Genomic DNA, 19835 nt, shown 5'->3' with positions numbered 1-19835 from the left:
CCTTAACATAAAGGGCGAAACTTTAAAAATATTTTTTAATTTTTTTTAAACCTACAAATGGGACTTTTGGGTGTGTTCTGTTCTATGAATTTTCATATATGTATAAATTCATGTAAACTAGCTTCACAATCAGGCGACGAAACATTTCCATCACCCTCCAGAGACTCTCTCACACAGACACACTGGTCCCCCACACCCAGCCCCTGTAACCACTGCTCTGGTTTCATCCCTAGAGTTTTGTCTTTTTGAGTACTGTATAAATGGAATCACACAGTATATGACATTTTGAGTCAGGTACTCTTCACTCAGAATAATCACTTGAGATTCATCCAAGTTGTTGTGTGTATCAATGGTTCCATTTTATTGTCAAGTAGTATTTCATTGCACAGATATATCAGTTTGTTTATTCTTTCACCTGTTGAAGGACTTTGGGGTGTTTCCTGTTTGGGCAATATTATGAATAGAACTGCTACAAATATCTGTGTCTAGGTTTTTTTCTCTAGGGTAAATATATCGGAGTGGGATTACAGAATCACATGCTAATAATCTATTCAATAAGCAACTGACAAACTGTTTTCCAGAGTGGCAGTATGTCCCATTTTGCATTCCCCCCCAGCAGTATACGAGATGCTCCAAATGATGTACATCTTTGTCATCACTTGGTATTAGCAGTATATTTTTTTATTTTAGCCATTCTAATTGTTATGTAGTCATATCTCATTCTGGTTTCAGTTTGCATCTCCTAAAAGCTAATGATGTTAAATATCTTTTCATGTGCTTATCTGACATCCATAAATCCTCTTTGGATCCCATTCTTAATTGTTTCAACAGTTCCAACTCTTCCAATATGTTGAAAATATTATTGTTTCTCCCATGAATTACTTTAGCACTTTGGTCAAAAATCAACTGGCCATATTTATTCGGGTCTCTTTCTGGACTCTCTGTTTCATTGATCTATATGTCTATCCCTTTGCCAATGCCTATTGCTTTCTTCTAATAAAAAAATGTGATTCCTCCAGCTTTATCTTCTTTTTCAAAATTGTTTTACTTGTTCTACTTCCTTTGCCTTTCCATATAAATTTTAGAGTTGGTATGTCTATATCTACCAAAGTCTTATGGAAATATTTACTGGAATTGCATTAAATCTATGGATCAATCATAATCAGAAGCTATACGACACCTTTGCTACATTGAGTCTTCCAATCCATGGACATGGTATATCCTTTCATTTGGGTATTTTATTTTTTTAACAATGTTTTGTAGTTTTCAGAATATAGATTCTATATGTTTTGTTAAGTTTATAGCCAAGTTTTTCACTTTTTTGAGCAACTGTAAATAGTATTGCTTTTTCTCATTTCAGTTTTCAACTAAACATTGATGGCATATAGAAATACAATTGATGGGGCACCTGGGTGGGTCAGTTGGTTAAGTGTCTGCCTTTGGCTCAGGTCATGATCTCAGGGTCCTGGGATCAAGTTCTGCATTGGGCTCCCTGCTCAGCTGGGAGTCTGCTTCTCCCTTTCCCTCTGCCCCTACCCCTGGATGGTGAGCTCACTGTCTCTCTCTTTCTTTCTTTCAAATAAATAAATAAATAAATAAATAAATAAATAAATAAATAAATGAGAGACTATGGACTCTGAGAAACAAACTGAGGGTTTTAGAGGGGAGGGGGTGGGGGGATGGGTTAGCCCGGTGATGAGTATTAAGGAGGGCACATACTGCATGGAGTACTCGGTGTTATGCACAAACAATGAATCATGGAACACTTCATCTAAAACTAATGATGTAATGTATGGGGATTAACATAAGAATAAAAGAAAAAAAAAAGAATACACTTGAGAATGAGAACACAGAAATTTCAACCATGAGGCCAATGCCTAAAAGAAATCTAGGGAAACACTGAACAACCTGGCTTCAGAAACATATGTTGTTCAGAATCCAAGGAGAGTATATGGTTTGTCATGTGGCTGGTCACCTCTCCTTCTCACTGGCTTCCTCATTTTCCATTTGATATGCACATTTAAACTTTACCTTGTAGGTTCTGTTTTCTCATTACTCTTGCTTACCTGTAACTTCTCCCCACTCATGACCATAATGACCCCACCAGATTCCTTCTACCTCAGGACCTACAAGCTTCTGCTCCTGCTCAAGGAGGATTCTTACATATTGAAAGACTAAATTCAAGATTATTAAAAAGAATCTGATAATGTTGGTATTCCCTGTTTGTGAAGAGCTTTTTGCTCTATTTCAAAGGATAATGACCAGTCTGTGAATAGGCCACATTGAGCTGGTTGTCCATCCTTGGACTAATCCATTAGGGCTCAAGTTCATTTATAAAAATCAAATTACTACCACTCCTTGGCATATAAGTAGCAATAACTTATTTGTGATGCATACTCACCCTGATTAGGATCCAACATCACAGAGGGATCAAAAGTCTAACACCAGGTTTTGTACCGTGGCTAAGTAGCACACAGATTATTTATATACTCTTTTGTATAGTAGGCCTAAAAGTAATCTACTGATGCGTATTCTAAACCATACCTGTATTTGTTTGAACAGATTTCAGATTTACACTTTATATTTACTGTGTTGAACCAGGATTGTTTCCTTAAAAGACTTGTAAGAGCTGGTAAATACTATATTTTACATAGGATGGTTCCAGACATCTACAGACTCATTCAGCTAGGCAAGTAAACCTTAAAATCCCAATTACTCTATGTTTCTCCTTTTGGCTCTGAGCCTTCAGTAAGCAGAAGGTTGAAAGAAACCAAACCAACATCTCTCCCAACCTCTCCATTTTATTTATGTATTTGATTTTTCCAAGGTTCAGTGAGGAAAACATAGACTTTAGATAAAAGATCACTATCACATGTGCTATATCTAACTTGGAACTTGATTAAACCAAATCTGCTCATTGGCCAACAAGTCAAATGTGCCCTATCCAAGTACTGGGGAATGTTTAAGGGCACACATAAACACATCAAAATCTGATGTGATTTGCTATCAAACTGATTTGAACTGGACAAATAAAATCTAGCCAAAATGGAAGTTTGTTCAGTAGTGTCTCTCAGCTTTCAAAAAGCCCTAAAAGAAAAATTTACAGCTTAAATGTCTCAAAAGAATCTTCTGTGGGGAGTTAATGGATTTGTTTATTAATCAAAGTTCAATCAGGAGAACTTAAATTAGTTTGTTGCTGACAATCTTTAGAAAAGCAGATTTTTAGGGTGCCTGGGTGGCTCAGGTGGTTAAGCGTCTGCCTTCGGCTCAGATCATGATCCCAGGGTCCTAGGATTGAGTCCCGCATCAGGCTCCCTGTTCCTTGGGAGCCTGCTTCTCCCTCTGCTTCTCTCTCTCTCTCCCTCTGTCTCTCATGAATAAATAAATAAAATTTAAAAATAAAAAAAAGAAAGAAAAGCAGATTTTTATATTGGTTTGGAACAGCCCTAAATAATCCTCTGAAACTGGGCAACACCAATCTGCAAATATAAGGTTCATGGTCCACTGGAACTCAGAGATTATCATCTGCTCCACTTCCCTCACTTCACAGGATATTCATTGCACCATTATGTGGAGAGTGAAAAGTTGGAAGTAACCTACATATCCAACAATAGGGGAATGACTGAGCACAAGATTCTATCATCATGCAATGAGATAAACAGTTGTTAAAAAGAATATAGTATACTTAAATATTCTGACATGGATATTCATGACAACTATAAAGTGAAAAAAGAAGAAATTTTCAAATCAAAGTGCAAGTATGACCTCATTTTTGTTTGTTTAAAAACACAAATTAAAACTCTGTGTATATGTAATGTTTGAAAGGGCACAGAACACTGTTAATAGTGGTTATATAGAAAGGGATTTTTAAAAGCAAAAGCTTCAAAACAAAAAGACCCCCTCAAGAATAATAAAATAACCCATGCAATATGCCAATAACCTAAGGCACAATGCATGCAAGAAAGGTTCCTGGGCTGCAAACAGCTCACAAATGAGCAATGGGGGTTCCCAGGGGTGCACTGGATGGGGAGGCTTTGGCTTTGCAGTGATCTCCAGCCATTATCACCCCACCACTTTTTGATGTGGAAAATGATATTCTCTCCATCTTACATAAAGTGTGGTTCAAACCCAATTTTCATTCTCCCTAGTGCTTCCTTTCCAAACAGCTGCCTCCTTTATCTATTCCTAGAGGGAAATTCTGGAAAACCACAGCAATGTCCTAGAAAATCCACCCTCCTTATGAAGTAGAATAGACTTTGACTCTCCCTTGTACATTCCACCCCCCCATATCTGTTATAATTTTAGAAGAATATTTTAAGTGTATTACCTGAGGTTTCTCCAAGCTCACATTCCAATGCCATGGGCTTGAGAACTGTGGACAGGTTGCCTCTTTTGGAAAGCTTACCCTAAGCTAAGCAAAGCAAGAACTTTAATAGCTGCATTAAATCCTTGTGTTCTTTTTAAAAATGCTTTTGAGACACAGACAAAATTTATTATTGAGTATTCCTGGTCTCACTATGAACACTTGAGGCCTCTGCTCCCCAGCAAAGATAATATTGTCCCTGCCTGCTTAGTGTCTCCTCTTTGCCCACCCTCTTAAGGGATTTTTTTCTCTTGCCAACTTAATCACTGCATTCCTATGACACAGATTCAGGAGAATAAGAAGAAAGAGGTAGGACCCCAACAGGTAAAAAAAGAGTGGGGAGCACTGGGGAATAGTAGTGGAAGAGAGAAAGTGGAGAAGAGAAGCTCTATGTGGGCTCCAGCAATGAGAAAGTAGTAGGGTAATAAGAATCTTAGGAAAGATGGCTAGGATCTGTATATTGATCCCTTTTAATATGTTCTGAGAACTGCAAGCAAAATATAGAACCACTTTTCATTTGCTTTTCGTTGTTTCTTTGAATGTCACACTGCCCTGACATTCAATCACATTAAGGACAAAATTTATTCAGGCTCTAATACATTCTAGAACAGGCAGGTATGATACTTATAAAATTGTTTCTATAAGACCCAAGGTGAGGATCAATATGAAAACAGCAGATTTGAACAACACTATAGACCAAATCGACCTAACAGATATATATAGAACATTCGACCCAACAGCAGTAGAATATATGGTCTTCTAGAGCACACACAGGACATTTTCCAGGACAGATCATGTTAGGCCACAATACAAGTCCAAAGAAATTTAAGAAGATAGAAATTATATCAAGTATAGTTTTCACAGTGATATGGAAGTATAAATGAGTAAAAGAAGGAAAGCTGGAACATTCTTAAATACATGAAAATTAACCAACATTCTATTGAACAACCACTAGATCACAGAATAAATCAAAAGAAAAATTTAAAAATGTCTTGAGACAAACAAAAATAGAAACAAATCATCACAAAACATGGGAGGCAAAAAGAGCATTTCTAAGATGAAAGTTTATATTACAAATGCACACACTAAGAAAGAAGAAAGCTCTCAAATAAACAACCTAACATTATGCTCAAGGAACTAGAAAAAGAAGAGCAAATGAAGGCCGAAGTTAGCAGAAGGAGGGCAATAATAAAGATTAAAGCAGAAATAACTGAAATAGAGAATAGGAAAACAATAGAAAAGATGAACAAAATTAAGAGTTGGTTCTTTTTTTTTTTTTTTTTTTTTTAAAGATTTTATTTATTTATTTGAGAGAGAGAGAGAACACATGAGAGAGGGGGAGGGTCAGAGGGAGAAGCAGACTCTCTGCCGAGCAGGGAGCCCGATGCGGGACTCGATCCCAGGACTCCGGGATCATGACCTGAGCAGAAAGCAGTCGCTTAACCAACTGAGCCACCCAGGCGCCCAAGAGTTGGTTCTTTGGGGGGAAAAGATGGCAGAGGAATAGGGAACTGTATTCCAACCGGTCCCCGGAATTGAGCCGGATATCTACCAGATCACTCTGAACACCCACGAAATCAGCCTGAGATGTAAGAAGATAGATCTGGATCTCTACAGACAAAATATCGCAGGCGGTTGGTTCCAAGGTACGAAGCGGGGAGCCGTGATTCTGCGGGCAGATATCGGAGGATAAATGGAAGGTGGAGGGAGCCCAGCCATAGGGATCCTACACCGCCAGTGAGCGACAGCCTCCCGCACTGGGGATAGGGCACAGACACGCAGACTGGTAGTGGCGGGGAAAGGACTTTAGGGCAGCCCCCCGGACGGACACCCTGAGCGGTGGGGTTGCACATGCAAACTGGGGGTGGCTGGTGGTTTTAGAAGCACAAAGGGCAGAGACATTCCCTGAACGGGAGGCAAGGACTGGAAGCGCTGCTGAGAGGTGCACAACCCAGCACACTGCAGTTTATAGCAGCACAGACAAAACCAGAGATAGTGTGGCCTGGAGAGCTCACTGAAAATCAGAATGCAATCTCCCTGCTCTGAGGCAGAGGGTTGGAAATGCTCTCTTCTGCTCTGACTCTCAGAAGAGACATGGAAAGCCACCAGGGAAAGCCGCCAGAGAACAAAAGCCCCCCAAAAAAAGTTTTCACTGAGCCCATCCCCCCCCCAAAGGGGGCAGGGCAACTCTCCCCAAACAGGGTTGCCTGAGTACCAGTGTGACAGGCCGATCCCCTAGAAGACAGGCTGAGAGAACAAGAGGACAGCAGCCCTAAAGTCCCTAGAAAACAGGTGCATCTTGCTTGGGTTGTGGTCAATAATTTGGACTCTATACATTCCCTCAACCACCCTCAACAGAATGACTAGGAGGAGGAACCCCCCAAAATAGGAAAGACTCAGAGACTATGACTTATGCCACAGAGATACAAATGGATTCAGATATAACCAAGGTGTCAGAGGTGGAATTCAGGCTAGCAATTGTGAAGACAACAGCTAGAATGGAGAAATCAATTAATGGCAACATAGAGTCTCTAAGGGCAGAAATGAAAGCTAAACTGGCAAAGCTTAAACATGCTGTCAATGAGATCCAATCTAATCTAGATGATCTAACAGCTAGGGTAAGCAAGACAGAAGAATGAATTAGTGACCTTGAAGACCATTTAATAGAGAAAAAGGGAAAAGAGGAGGCCTGGGAAAAACAACTCAGAATCCATGAAAATAGAATCAGAGAAATAAGTGACACCCTGAAGCGTTCCAATGTCAGAATTATTGGAATCCCTGAGGGGGTAGAGAGAGAGAGAGGATTAGAAGATATATTTGAGCAAATCATAGCTAAGAACTTCCCTAATCTGGGGAATGAAACAAACATTTATGTCCTAGAGGCAGAGAGGATCCCTCCCAATATCAAGGAAACCAGGTCAACACCCCGGCATGTAATAGTAAAACTCGCAAATCTTGGAACCAAGGAAACCATCTTTTTTTTTATAAGTTTTTTTTTTAAGATTATTTATTTATTTATTTGACAGAGAGAGACACAGCAAGAGAGGGAACACAAGCAGGGAGAATGGGAGAGGAGAAGCAGACTTCCTGCGGAGCAGGGAGCCCGATGCAGGGCTCGATCGCAGGACCCTGGGATCATGACCTGAGCCGAAGGCAGATGCCCAACAATTGAGCCACCCAGGCGCCCCTCAAGGAAACCATCTTAAGGGCAGTTAGGGGGAAGAGATTCCTCACGTACAGAGGGAGGAACATCAGAATAACGTCAGACCTATCCACAGAGACCTGGCAAGCCAGAAAGGCCTGGCAAGACATATTCAGGGTACTAAGCAAGAAGAACATGCAGCCAAGAATACTTTATCCGGCAAGGCTGTCATTGAGAATGGATGGAGAGATGCAGAACTTCCAAGATTGGCAGAAACTGAAAGAATATGTGACCACTAAGCCGGCTCTGCAAAAAAAATTAAGGGGGGGTTCTATAAAAGGAGAAGGACCCCAAGAGTGATATAGAAAAGAAATTTACAGGGACAATCTATACAAACAAGGTCTTCACAGGCAACATGACGACAATTAATTCATGTCTTTCAATAATCACTCTCAACGTGAATGGCCTAAATGCTCCCATAAACCGGCACAGGGTTGCAGATTGGATAAAAAGACAGGACCCATCCATATGCTGCTTACAAGAGACTCATTTTGAACCTAAAGATACATCCAGACTGAAAGTGAAGGGATGGAGATCCATCTTCCATGCCAATGGACCTCAAAAGAAAGCTGGGGTAGCAATTCTTATGTCAGACACATTAGATTTTAAACTAAAGACTGTAGTTAGAGACACAGGAGGGCACTATATCGTTCTTAAATGGGTCTATCCAACAAGAAGATCTAACAGTTGTAAATATCTATGCCCCCAACACGGGAGCAGCCATCTACATAAGCCAACTGTTAACCAAAATAGTCATACTGATAACAATACATTAATTGTAGGAGACCTCAATACTCCACTCTCAGCAATAGACAGAACATCTAAGCAGAAAATCGACAAAGAAACAAGAGCTTTGAATGACACATTGGACCAGATGGACCTCATAGATATATACAGAACATTCCACCCTAAAACAAGAGAATACTCATTCTTCTTCAGCGCTCATGGAACTTTCTCCAGAATAGACCACATACTGGGTCACAAATCAGGTCTCAACCGATACCAAAAGACTGAGATTATTCCCTGCATATTCTCAGACCATAATGCTTTAAAACTGGAACTCAATCACAAGAAAAAATTTGGAAGAAATTCAAACAATTGAAAGCTAAAGACCACTCTGCTCAAGAATGTTTGGGTCAACCAGGAAATCAAAGAAGAACTTAAACAATTCATGGAAACCAATGAGAAGGAAAACACATCAGTCCAAACCTATGGGATACTGCAAAGGCAGTCCTAAGGGGGAAATACATAGCCATCCAAGCCTCACTCAAAAAAATAGAAAAATCCTGAACTCACCAACTAATTCTACACCTTAAAGAACTAGAGAAAAAGCAACAAATGATGCCTAAGCAACACATTAGAAGAGAAATAATTAAGATGAGAGCAGAGATCAATGAATTAGAAACCAGAAGCACAGTACATCAGATCAACGAAACTAGACGCTGGTTCTTTGAAAGAATTAATAAGATCGATAAACCACTGGCCAGACTTATCCAAAAGAAAAGAGAAAGGACCCAAATTAATAAAATTATGAATGAAAGGAGAGAGATCACGACTAACACCAAGGAGACAGAAACAATTACTAGAAATTATTATCAGTAACTCTATGCCAATAAGCTGAGCAACCTGGATGATATGGACGCCTTCCTGGAAACCTATAAATTCCCAAGACCGAAACAGGAAGAAATTGACAGCCTGATTAGGCCAATAACCAGTAACGAGATTGAAGCAGTGATCAAAAACCTCCCCAAAACAAGAGTCCAGGGCCTGATGGATTCTCTGGGGAGCTCTACCAAACATTCAAAGAAGAAATAATACCTATTCTCCTGAAGCTGTTTCAAAAAATAGAAATAGCTTCCAGACTCAGAGGAAGCTTCCAGACTCATTCTATGAGGCCAGCATGACCTTAATCCCCAAACCAGGCACAGACCCCATCAGAAAGGAGAATTTCAGACCAATATCGCTGATGAATATGGATTCCAAAATGCTCAACAAAATCCTAGCTAATAGGATCCAACAATACATTAAAAGGATCATCCACCACGACCAAGTGGGATTTATCCCTGGGATGCAAGGGTGGTTCAACATTCGCAAATCAATCAATGTGATAGAACACATTAATAAGAGGAGAGAGAAGAACCATATGGTCCTCTCAATTGATGCAGAAAAAGCATCTGACAAAATGCAGCATCCTTTCCTGATTAAAAAGCTTCAGAGTATAGGCATAGAGGGAACATTCCTCAAGGTCATAAAATCCACCTATGAAAAACCCACAGCGAATATCGTCCTCAATGGGGGAAAGCTGAGAGCCTTTTCCTTAAGATCAGGAACATGTCAAGGATGCCCACTCTCGCCAATATTGTTCAACATAGTACTAGAAGTCCTAGCAACAGCAATCAGACAACAAAAAGAAATAAAAGGTACTCAAATTGGCAAAGAAGAAGTCAAACTCTCTCTCTTTGCAGATGACCTGATACTTTATGTGGAAAACCCAAAAGACTCCACCCTCAAACTACTAGAACTCATACAGCAATTCAGTAATGTGGCAGGATACAAAATCAATGCACAGAAATCAGTTGCTTTCTTATACACTAACAACGCAACTGTAAAAAGAGAAATTAGAGAAACGATTCCATTTACAATAGCACCAAAAACCATAAGATACCTCGGAATAAACCTAACAAAATAGGTAAAGGATCTATACTCTCCGAACTGCAGAACACTCTTGAAAGAAATTGAAGAAGACACAAAAAGATGGACAAACATTCCATGCTCATGGATCAGAAGAATAAACATTGTTAAAATGTCTATGCTACCCAGAGCAATCTATACCTTCAATGCCATCCCAATCAAAATTCCAATGGCATTTTTCAAAGTGCTGGAACAAACAATCCTAAAATTTGTATGGAATAGAAAAGACCCCGAATCGCCAAGGAAATGTTGAAAAAGAAAAACAAAGCTGGGGGCATCACGTTGCCCGATTTCAAGCTCTATTACAAAGCAGTGATCACCAAGACAGCATGGTACTGGCACAAAAACAGACACATAGACCAATGGAACAGAATAGAGAGCCCAGATATGGACCCTCAACTCTATAGTCAAATAGGTTTTGACAAAGCAGGAAAAATTATGCAATGGAAAAAAGACAGTCTCTTCAATAAATGGTGCTGGGAAAATTGGACAGCCATGTGCAGAAGAATGAAACTTGACCATTCTCTAACACCATACACAAAGATAAACTCAAAATGGATGAAAGACCTCAATGTGAGACAGGAATCCATCAAAATCCTAGAGGAGAACATAGGCAGTAACCTCTTTGACATCGGCCATAGCACCTTCTTTCAAGACACGTCTCCAAAGGAAGGGAAACAAAAGCGAAAATGAACTTTTGGGACTTTGTCAAAATAAAAAGTTTCTGCACAGCAAAGGAAATTAGTCAACAAAACAAAGAGGCAACCCACAGAATGGGAGAAGATATTTGCAAATGACACTACAGATAAAGGGCTGGTATCCAAGATCTATAAAGAACATCTCAAATTCAACACCCAAAAGGCAAATAATCAACTCAAAAAATGGACAGAAGACATGAACAGACACTTCTCCAAAGAAGAAATACAAATGGCTAACAGACACATGAAAAATGTTCATCATCATTAGCCATTAGGGAAATTCAAATCAAAACCACATTGAGATGCCACCTTACACCAGTTAGAATGGCAAAAATTAACAGGGCAAGAAACAACAAATGTTGGAGAGGTTGTGGAGAAAGGGGAACACTCTTATACTGTTGGTGGGAATGCAAGTTGGAACAGCCACTTTGGAAAACAGTGTGGAGGTGCCTCAGAAAATTAAAAATAAAGCTACCCTATGACCCAGCAATTGCACTACTGGGTATTTACCCCAAAGACACAGATGTAGTGAAATAAGGGCCATATGCACCCCAATGTTCATAGCAGCAATGTCCGCAATAGCCAAACTGTGGAAAGAGCCAAGATGCCCTTCAACAGATGAATAGATAAAGAAGATGTGGTCCATATATACAATGGAATATTACTCAGCCATCAGAAAGGATGAATACCCAACTTTTACATCAACATGGATGGGACTGGAGGAGATTATGCTACATGAAATAAGTTAAGCAGAGAAAGTCAATTATCATATGGTTTCACTTATTTGTGGAACATAAGGAATAGTATGGAGGACATTAGGAGAAGGAAGGGATAATTGAAGGGGGGGATATCGGAGGGAGAGATGAACCGTGAGAGACTATGGACTCTGAGAAACAAACTGAGGGTTTTAGAGGGGTGAGGGGTGGGGGGATGGGTTAGCCTGCTGATGTGTAGTAAGGAGGGTATGTATTGCATGGAGCACTGGGTGTTATAAGAAAACAGTGAATCGTGGATCACTACATCAAAAACTAATGATGTATTGTATGGTGCCTAATATAACATAATAAAATAAAATTTAAAAAAAAGTTCTTTGAAAAGATAAACAAAACTGATAAGACTTTACCTAGACTCACCAAGAAAGCAAGAGAGAGGACTCAAATCAATAAAATCAGAAATAAAAAAAGAGACATTACAACTGCTACCACAGAAATACAAAGGATCGTAAGAGACTACTGTGAACAACTTTATGCCAGCAAATTGGACAACTTAGAAGAAATGGAAAAACTCTTAGGAACATACAACCTACTGAGACTAAATCAAGGAGATATAAAAAATGTGAACAGACCAACAAGTTAGGAGATTGACTCAGTAATCAAAAGCCTCCCAACAAAGAAAGCCCAGGATCAGATTATTTCACTGGTGAATTCCACCAAATATTTAAAGAAGAATTAATGACAATCCTTCTCAAACTCTTCCAAAAAAACGAAAGAGAAGGAAACACTTCCAAATTCATTTTATGAGGCAAGCAGTGTCCTGATGCCAAAGCTGCATAAGGACACTACAAGAAATAAAACCTCAGACCAATACCCCCAATTAATACAGATACAAAAATACTCAACTAAATGTTAGCTACCCAAATTCAACAGCATATTGAAAGGATCATACACCCCTCCTTGATCAAGTGGGATTCATCCCTGGGATACAAAGAAGTTCAATATATGCAAATCAATCAATATGATACATCACACTAATATAACGAAAGATTAAAAAATAATATGACCATCTCAAAAATGCAGAAAAAGAATTTGGCAAAATTCAACATTCTTTCATGATATAAACTCTTAAAAAATTGGGTATAGAAGAAATATAGCTCAACATAATAAAGATCATATATGAAAAGCCCACAGCTACCATCACACTCAACAGTGAACAGGTGAAAGCTTCTGCTCTAAGATCAGGAACAAAACAAGGGTGCCTACTCTAACCACTCCTCTTCAACAGAGTATTGGAAGTCCCAGCCAGAGCAATGAGGCAAGAAAAAGAAATAAAAGGCATCCAAATAAAAAAGGAAAAAGTAAACTTGTCTCTACAGATAACATGATCTTATATATAGGAAACCCTGAAGACTCAAAAAAAAAAAAACAAAACTATTAATCCAAAAAACTATTAGAACTAATCAATGAATTCAATAAAACTATAAGATTAACGTACAAAAATCAGTTGTGTTTCTATACATTAATGACAAACTATCTAAAAAATAACAAAAACAATTCCATTTATAACAGCATCAAAAAGAATAAAATTCTTAGAACCAAATTTAACCAAGCAAGTAAAAACTATAAGTGTACTGAAAACTATTAAACACCGATGAAAAAAATTGGAGAAGGCACAAATAAACAGAAAGATACTCCATGATCATAGATCTGAAGAATTAATATTGTTAAAATATTCATACAATCCAAAGCCATCTGTTGATTCAATGAAATCCCTGTCAAAACTCCAACAGAGGGCGCCTGGGTGGCTCAGTCGTTACGCGTCTGCCTTCGGCTCGGGTCATGATCCCAGGGTCCTGGGATCGAGCCCCGCATTGGACTCCCTGCTAGGCGGGAAGCCTGCTTCTCCCTCTCCCACTCCCCCCGCTTGTGTTCCTGCTCTCGCTATCTCTCTCTCTGTCAAATAAATAAATAAAATCTTTAAAAAAAAAAAAGTCTTAAAAAAAAAAAACTCCAATAGAATTTTTCAAAGGAATAGAAAACACAATAATAAAACTCTTATAGAACCACAAAATACCCTGAAGAGCCAAATAGTCTTGAGGGGGGGAAAAACCCACAAAGATGGACACATCATACTTCCTGATTTCAAACTATATTACAAAGCTATAGTAAACAAAACAGTATGGAACTGGCATGAAAATAGACACATAGACTAAAGGAACAGAAGAGCCCAGAAATAAACCCATGCGTACATGGTCAACTAATATATGGTCAACAAGGGAGTCAAAAATACTCAATGGGGAAAAGACAATCCCTTCAATAAATAGTGTTGGGAAAACTAGATATTTACATGTAAAAAAATGAAACTGGACACCTATCCTAAAACACAAAAATTCACTTGAAATGGAGGACTCAAAACCATAAAACTCCTAGAAGAAAACACAAGGAAAATGTCCCTTTATATTGGTCTTGGCAATGATTTTTTTTTTTTTTTTTTTTTGGGGCTGTGGCACCAAGAGCACAAGCAAAAATAAACAAATGGGAATATAGCAAATTAAACTACTTCTGCATAGCAAAAAAAAAAACAAAAACAAAAACAACCCACAATTAAAATCGAAAGGGAACCAAAGGAATGAAAGAAAATGCTTGCAAACTATGTATCTCATAATGTGTTAATATCCAAAATATGTAAGGAACTCATAAAACTCAATAGTGAAAGAACAAACAGCCCCATTAAAAAATGGGTAAAGGTCCTGAATAGACATTTTTCCAAAGAAGATATACAAATGCCAATAGGTACATGAAAAGCTGCTTGACAAACACCACTAATAATCAGGAAAATGCATATCAAAACTACAATGATATATTATCTCACATCTGGTAGAATTGCTGTTATCAAAAAGACCAGAGGTAACAGGTGGTGGTAAGGATGTGGAGAAAAGGGAACACCTGTACTCTGTTGGTAGGAATATAAACTGGTGCAACTACTATGGAAAACAGCATGGGGTTCCCTCAAAAAAAACCAGAAATACCATGTGATCCAGCGATTCCACTTCTGGGTATTTATCGGAAGGAAATGAAATCACTATCTTGAGATATCTGCACTCCTATGTTCACCATAGCACCATTTACAGTAGCCAAGACCTGGGAACAATATAAGAGTCTAATGACAGATGAATGGATCAAGAAAACACACACACACACACACACAAATATTAGTCAATCATAAAAAAGTAGGAAACCCTGCCAGTTGCAACAAGATGGATGAAATTTGAGGGTGTTATGCTGAATGAAGTAAGTCAGAGAAAGATATATATTGTATGATCTCACTTATATGTGGACTCTAAAAAAACTGAACTCACAGAAACAGAGATAGATTGGTGACTGCCAGGGGTGGGAGGTGTGAGGGAGAGGGAATGGGGGAAGGTGGTCAAAGGGTACAAACATCCCAGTTATACGTTCTGAGGATGGAATGTACAGCATGGTGACTATGGTTTATGATATTATATTGTATATTTGATTTTTTTATGTTAACATTAATCATCATACAGTACCTCATTAGTTTTTGATGTAGTATTCCATGATTCACTGTTTGCGTATAACATCCAGTGCTCCATGCAATACATGCCCTCCTTAATACCCATCACTGGGCTAACCCATCCCCCAACCCCCACCCCTCTAAAACCCTCAGTTTGTTTCTGAGAGTCCATAGTCTCTCATGGTTCATCTCTCCCTTCAATTTCCCCCCCTTCATTTTTCCCTTCCTTCTCCTAATGTCCTCCATGCTATTCCTTACGTTCCACAAATAAGTGAAACCATATGATAATTGACTTTCTCTGCTTGACTTATTTCACTTAACATAATCTCCTCCAATCCCATCCAGGTTGATGCAAAAGTTGGATATTCATCCTTTCTGATGGCTGAGTAATATTCCATTGAACATATGGACCACATCTTCTTTATCCATTCATCTTTTGAAGGTCATCTTGGCTCTTTCCACAGTTTGGCTATTGTGGACATTGCTGCTATGAACATTGGCCCTTCTTTTCACTACATCTGTATCTTTGGGGTAAATACCCAGTAGTGCAATTGCTGGGTCATAGGGTAGCTCTATATTTGAAAGTTGCCAAGTGAACAGATCGTAAAAGTTCTCACCAAACACACAAAAAGTGGTAAGTATGTGCGGTGATAGATTTGTTAACCTTATTGTGGTCATCACTTCTTAAAATATTTGGATATCAAATCATAACATTTGTACCTGAAGCTACACAATGTTGCATGTCAATTATATCTCTATAAAACTGGAGGGAAAAAAGAGCCATGGTGTAAAATTTATTGCTAAAAACTATATATTGAGAAAGTTTAAATTTTTGATGCATACATGCAAATTATGGTTGACTACTCTAATTTCAATTAGCAATAATCATGCCTTAGATAAACCTCTTTGGCTATGATACTGCCTCTGTGCAAAGCTGATTACTCTAAGTTCAAAAGACAACTTAAATTCAAAGAAACAATTAAATAAGAAAGTAATCATCTGATTAAAAAAGAACATTTGCCTAAAAGTTTTCAAACTTTCTGGCTATCTTTATTTCTGATCATAAAAGTAACAAGATATGGAGAACCCAAGTACATACACTTCTAGGTATGGGAAAGCAAATCTGAGATTTCCCTTATAATGAGAGAGTTGGGGCACCTGGGTGGCTCAGTCAGTTAGGCGTCTGACTCTTGACTTTGGCTCAGGTCATGATCTCAGGGTCATGAGATCGAGCCCCACATTAGGCTCTGCAAGGGCATGGAGCTTGCTTAAGATTCTCTCTCTCTCCTTCTCCCTCTGCCCTAATTCCCTCTCTCTCTCTAATTAAAAAAAAAAAAAGATAACAGAAGTTTTTCAACTGGGTTTTGCGTTTCAAAGAAAGCCCAAAGTTGTTAAGAGAATAAAACCAACAATAACCAACCCAGATACTGTTCCTCCTCCCAGCAACAAAAACATTGAGTGGTAGTCTAGATCACTGGTATTCTTCTTTGTGTAACAGGATTGTGAGGTTCACGTCCATACCTGGCTCTCGTTCAAAGGATGGGTGTGGAAAACAGGATAAAAAGAAATTGTCTCAAATTGCAACAGTGTAGATTATCTCTAAGATTTTAAACAATGACAGCTATTAAACCCTGGGATAGAGGCCTGAGAAAAACTGGCCTGTTCTTCTCCAGATGTAGGGACAACGAGAATGCGTGCTCTTTAATCTAAGACACTGTAACTCATAGGAACCAATGAAAAATTGTACATGGAGGACATTTTTCACCATCTAGTATACTGTTCATTCCAAAATACATTTGTTTCTTTTAACTTTAAAAAAACTGACAAAGGGCGCCTGGGCAGCTCAGTCGTTAAGCGTCTGCCTTCGGCTCAGGTCATGATCCCAGGATCCTGGGATCAAGTCCCACATCGGGCTCCCTGCTCAGCGGGAAGCCTGCTTCTCCCTCCCCCACTCCCCCTGCTTATGTTCCCTCTCTCGCTGTGTCTCTCTCTGTCAAATAAATAAATAAAATCTTTAAAAAAAAAAAAAAAAGACTGACAAAGACCATTGTCAGGCAGTGAGTTTTGTCTTTTGTGGGATATAAGAGCAACAGATACTGCTTGAAGGGATGTATCAACTGGAAGTTTAGATTAACTCTCTGATATGTTTGTGTTTTATGAATTTTGTCTTACTGGGAAGTACAGTTAAGAGTCACTCTACCACTTTAGACTCTGAGTTGATATTCTGGTTGGTTGGTTGATTAGTTGGTTGGTTGGCTGTTTTCAACATGTGCTTGTCTTTACTGCTTAGAAATGACTAAAAGACACAACTTCACATAATGGGCATGCATTTAGTTTAAACAGAGCTCTGTCTCTCTTTTTTTTTTTTAAGATTTTATTTATTTATTTGAGAGAGAGAGAATGAGAGAGAGCGAGCACATGAGAGGGGGGAGGGTCAGAGGGAGAAGCAGACTCCCTGCCGAGCAGGGAGCCCGATGCGGGACTCGATCCCGGGACTCCGGGATCATGACCTGAGCAGAAGGCAGTCGCCCAACCAACTGAGCCACCCAGGCGCCCAAACAGAGCTCTGTCTCTTATCAGAGGCAGAGAATTAATATTTTCTTGAGATCCTTAAGGTAATAATGGTAAACAATACTTATTGGAAGCTTACTATATGCAAGGAACTGTTCTACATGCTTTAGAGTATTAACTTCACATAAAACGTCTAACAAGGCTGGTACAGTCCTTATAATAGTACAACTACTGGAGCAGCCACTGAAATATTCCATCCATATACCTTGGATCACTGGAAGAACTGAAACCAAGACAATTTTCATCTTCATTTTGCAGATGAGGAAAGCAAAAGACAGAAAGGTTAGATTTGCCCAAGATCACCCAACCAGTATGTAACAGAACCGGTATCTGAACCCAGCACTGCACCATGGACGTCATCTCCCTGGTAATGTGGTCATGATTTTACGGGGAGCACTCTCCAAAACACAAATACTCATAGAAATTCCATACATTTCATTGGATGTATGTGCCTATGAGATTGCAGGACGTGAAAGATAGAGCTAGCAACTTCCAGAGGAAACAGGGTCTCCTGCAGTTGATTTGAATGCACATTAGGAGCCAACATTTAAAAATGAGAAGCATGGAGCAGAGTTTCCTCTCACAGGCTGCTCTTGGAAATCCTGATCCTGTGCAGAATCACAAACTCCAGATACATATTTCCATACTCCTGACAGGTTATTAGCTTGCAGCTGAAACAGAAGACATGATCTTGGCTCAGGGGAAATGGGAATTAGCATGCCTGCCTAAAAGCCAGTCAACAGAGGTAAAGTGAAAATTACACACAGGCACTTTCTAAATAGGAGCTGAAATGGAGAAGTTTGAAAGAATCTGCTCATCAAAATAAATTTGGGATAATGAAACCAGCTATGGGTGGCCAAAAATAAATCCAACACTTACCAAAACTCTAGCTATATGTGCACATGCGGATTTACGACCAATAAGCCATGCAGCACAACTGAGCTAGATCCATCCCCCGGCTGACATTTAAAACTTGTGGATCATTGGCCCTGTCTCAAACACAGAAAAACTCCTTAGTTCCCGATATGATCACTGGTTAAGTGGTCATCTTGGGCAGATAATATTTTCATGATTAAATAAGAACAATTAATAAATGTTAACAAATTGGGTTTCATCTCTTGGTAGGTTTAAGTGCATTTATTTTCACTCAACTATACAGATAAGTGTACCGCAATGCACACAAAAAATGTATAATTTTTTAAACCAAATTTGGGGAGCTCTTCAACAAAGCACTGTAAAAGGAAAGCTGTAGCGTTCTAACTCATAGAGCAAACTCCACATTGCTCAATAGCGCAATGGCCCACATAAGGCAATCCAGGGTCTGAAAAACTTGTCAGAGTTCTCTGAGGGTTTCCACAGAAAGCAATGGTATTTAGAATTTTGGATCAGAGCTGCCCTCTTTGACACTCTCTTGACAGTCTCTGCCCTCGGGCTTCAAGCTTAGCCAGCACTACGAGAGTCTTCACAGTAGACCCAAGGTTGGCTTTCCGTCAGCCTTCAATAAATTACATAGACTCCCAAGGAATTGATTGCAAAACAACCCAGAGTTTGAGGCCAAGGAATACTTTTCAGAACTATTTGCTCCATTTCTGCTCCCCTTATCAAAGTTGTGCAGCAAGAGGCAAGGAGCGTACACACAATGTTTAGACATGGATTGATTCATACACAAGTCAAAACCTCCAAACTCTGCTCTTCCCTGAATCGGCCTGAGGCCCCCAGCATCCATGGCCACAGCAGGTGGCCTCATGATGCTCAAGAGGATCAAACAGGGATTTTCTGCTCCAGAGGGGATTTGGAAGCCCTCCCTACCCCAGCTGTGTCAAGGAACTCTGTTTTCACATCCTGGCTCTTACAAAACAATCTGGAGTTCTTTGACACAGGATATGCTTATCCAACAACACGGTGGAGGCCCCTTCTGTCATCCCAGCCTCTGTTACATGATCTTGGTTATAGAATGACAGATATTAGAGTACAGATGATTAAAATATTTGACCAGAGCGAGGGCCCGCCCTGAAATCACATTACATGGGTCAGGCAAGCTTCACTCCTTAACTCCAGA

General features: G+C 39.3%; 1 protein-coding gene and 1 non-coding gene across 2 annotated transcripts in view; both read right to left on the bottom strand.

The window, feature by feature from the left end:
- PGM5 (phosphoglucomutase 5) overlaps positions 1-19835 on the bottom strand; it is a 196325-nt gene that overhangs the window by 99395 nt on the left and 77095 nt on the right. The window lies entirely within an intron of this gene.
- Positions 16008-16141, bottom strand: LOC123850387 (U4 spliceosomal RNA). Its single transcript, XR_006792326.1, has one exon. It is a non-coding gene; the product is annotated as a U4 spliceosomal RNA (small nuclear RNA).

This window comes from Mirounga angustirostris, unplaced genomic scaffold (genome assembly GCF_029215605.1).
Source record: "Mirounga angustirostris isolate CCGP_5_RB_7025 unplaced genomic scaffold, mMirAng1.0.hap1 SCAF_15, whole genome shotgun sequence".
Classification (NCBI taxonomy): Eukaryota; Metazoa; Chordata; class Mammalia; order Carnivora; family Phocidae; genus Mirounga; species Mirounga angustirostris.
Note: the sequence above shows the minus strand (reverse complement) of the source record. Positions and strands in the feature narration are given on the sequence as shown.